The sequence below is a fragment of the Micromesistius poutassou genome (assembly GCF_964030765.1).
Source record: "Micromesistius poutassou genome assembly, chromosome: 21".
Taxonomy (NCBI): Eukaryota; Metazoa; Chordata; class Actinopteri; order Gadiformes; family Gadidae; genus Micromesistius; species Micromesistius poutassou.
The window spans coordinates 7,364,223-7,367,695 of NC_140291.1; positions in this window are offsets into that span (position 1 = coordinate 7,364,223).

Consider the following 3,473-nt stretch of genomic DNA (forward strand, 5'->3'; position numbering starts at 1 on the left):
ATAGTTGTCATCCACACAGGGCGGGGTGCAGCATGAAAAAGGCGCTGTCATTGGCTGTTGCACGGCAACTGCAGTCCACTGTGGCATGGCTTTGCATTTGTCTCTTCCCTATGGGTACTCGTTGTGTGTGTCTGCGTGTGCATGTGGACGTGTGTGGGTGTATGTGTGTGTGTGTGTGTGTGTGTGTTATTGTTTGTGGGTCTGCACGTATGCATAATAAGGAAACAGGAAACAGTTTAGAGCATTGGGAAATGTAAACACTATTATTACACATTATTACTACATACCAGTTATTCTCCTTCCAAAAATTGTGGAGCAAATTGAACAATATGTGGGTTTGTTTTCCTTGCTTTAAAGATGTCAATCTAAATTTCCATCTTGTGATAGACACACCTACTTTTTTTTTTTTTTTCTGAATGTCTGTATAAAGAAGTACTCAAAAGGAATACTGAAATATGAAGTGCCTGAGCCTATATCCATGATCCATGGATCAACAGTTTTTTTTCTGTGTGTGTGTGTGTGTGTGTGTGTGTGTGTGTGTGTGTGTGTGTGTGTGTGTGTGTGTGTGTGTGTGTGTGTGTGTGTGTGTGTGTGTGTGTGTGTGCTTGATCTGTGTGATCTGTGTGACTTGTCTTTATTAATGATCCGTGGGTGAATTTTTTTTCAAAAACATGACAGAAATAATAATGAAACAGTTGAAACACTGAAGAAGTAATACAGCAGACTAAAACATTACAATGAAGAGCAAAGCAAGACAACAAAGCATGATGAACAATTATCTAACATGATGATAACAATCATTCTGACAATGCCTTTCTGTACCCTGTGTACTTTCTGTACTTAGATGATAAAGTCCTGAACTAAAAACCTTTACCCCGCAACCAATGACTCTTAAGCAGAATTAATTACGGCCCATATAGGATCTAATGATGTTATTTGATCTTTATCACCCAGAGGAGGACTTTGAATCTGACTGAAGATGGGATTGTGAAATGAGTCTTTGATTGTTATCGGGGGTTTCTGATAGAAGTTGCTTAATGATGATGACTTGGCTCTTTAGTGATCAATGGCCCCTCTGGCATCAACATCAACTTTATGAGTCTTAAAGAAACGTGTGAGAGGTAATAGAACAACGGGCCATGCACATGACACTTTCATAAGACCAACAAAGGAGGTCGCTAGGGAATCGTCAATAGCATCATTGACAAATAACAACAAGCTCTCTCATTAAGCTTGTCCTGATGTCGTCAATAAATAAATTACCATCCATGACATGAAATGGAAACCAGACTGCAATGAAGATGTTACCCTATCATCAGAGGACATTGCAGGAGTTTTGGGCATGGTGGCTTGAGATGAGTATAAACTCAGACCCGCGTTCATTGCAAAAGGTTATAGTCCCAAAATAGTGTAATTTATTCCTGTGCCATTGATGACACAGTACACCATTTGTGATTCCTATTGATCGTTTTTGCATCACATTTTGATACCTTGATATATTCACGCAACTGCAAATCCAGTAGAAAAAAGAACGGCATCCCTCGGCTGCAGATGTGGACACTGGTCTGTTCCAGATCATTCGTGAATCGACGCTGGGGCACGTGTCCCGTGTGCACAGGCACGTGTGCATGGGCACGTGTCCACGGGCACGTGTGCACGGGCAGAAGCACTGTGCGGGTTACTGAGTTACTGACAACCCTGCCCATGTCTTCCACCTGGGATCACAGTCTGCTTCGGCTTCTACAGAAGGCCGCAACGTTTGACGTAACTTGCTTGTAAATTGCAATACACCGTTAATGTAACGCCCACTAGGGAGGGTGAAGGTTGGGTTTGTATTGGAGCTACTCATCATATGTAGTGATTCTCATGAGTGTGTGTTGAATGGTGTTTACATCAACTGAAGTGAATTGCACTGGCCAGTCGAACGGGTATGGAAGAAAATTTACCTTACATTATTATGCTAACATATACTTTTCATCTGGCCTATATGCTATATAAAATAATAATGGTAAAGAAAAACTTAAGAAGACGAAGAAGACTTAACAAGTCACCACTCCTCTCTAGCTGTGGCATGGAAGGTGCCATAAGGTCTGTTGATTAACTTATCTGTATTTACCCACTAACGTAGAGGTCAAGGATCAGGATGACCTGAGGCTAGTCTAGGGGCAAGGACAAGCCGGACACCCCATTCTAATGTCGTACCTGTAAACATGGTGTGTGCAGGAGATATTGTAAATAACAACATCCTCGATGGACAGAAAGGGAGATATAAGGAGAGGCCCGTGACTAGCTCTCCAGTTCTTTGTCAAACCAACTCGGCTTTGCTCTTACTTGTTCGCGAGTAAAAATAAAGTCTTTTGTCATTCTTGCTCCGGTCTCCTCTAACTCTCTTATTTAAGCTATAGTGTTAAATGCGGTTTATCTACCACACGGGCTCTTGTGTAACAAAACAGCAAAGAAAAGCTATAAAACAGCCCCACCTTCAATACTTTCTTTTTTAATGAGAATCATATAACAATCACAAAATAGTCACCGTTTTCTGGCGTCTTGTCAGTTTAACGTTTCCCCCAAACAGAGGCACATCAAGCATATACACTGTGACATGCATCCTTCAGAGATTAAAACCTGCCCATGGCTTGATCCACGGTTTGATCCGAAGAAACTGCAGTCTCAGGAGACGAGGGACGAGGTGCCTGGATGCCCATGACCGCCGGCCTCAAACACGCTGACAAACTAATTGAATTGGGTTCAAAGTCAGTGATATGCAAGGCTATAAAAACACACACACACACACACACACACACACACACACACACACACACACACACACACACACACACACCCATTAAATTACAGGGGGAACTGTGTGTGCATGTATATGTGTGTGTGTGTGTGTGTGTGTGTGTGTGTGTGTGTGTGTGTGTGTGTGTGTGCTATGCGTTAGCGTGTGTGTGTGTGTGTGTGTGTGTGTGTGTGTGTGTGTGTGTGTGGATGTGTGTGTTTGTTGGCGATCTTTCAGCACGTGTACGTGCTCGTTGGTCTGCCATTGTTTCTGCGGCCACAGTTTCCAGTGTAATTGAATTGGGCGGCTGTAATAGAACTCTGTGGAGTGTGGCAGAAATGTCTGCCCAGAGCATCCAATCTGCAGCAATATACAAGACAGAGGAAATATATTGCACACATCCATAGATATGGCCGCCATGTGTGTCGCAGATTGATAGAGAGGTGGGTGCGGGAGTGTGTGTGTGTGTGTGTGTGTGTGTGTGTGTGTGTGTGTGTGTGTGTGTGTGTGTGTGTGTGGGTGTACATGCATGTGTGGATGCGAGAGGGAAAGAGTTTGTGTGTGTGTGTGTGTGTGTGTGTGTGTGTGTGTGTGTGTGTGTGTGCGTGTGTGTGAGTGAGTGACTGAGTGAGAGAGAGCGTGTGTGTTTGGGTGTATGTGTGCGTGTGCGTACATGTGTGCGCACCACCGA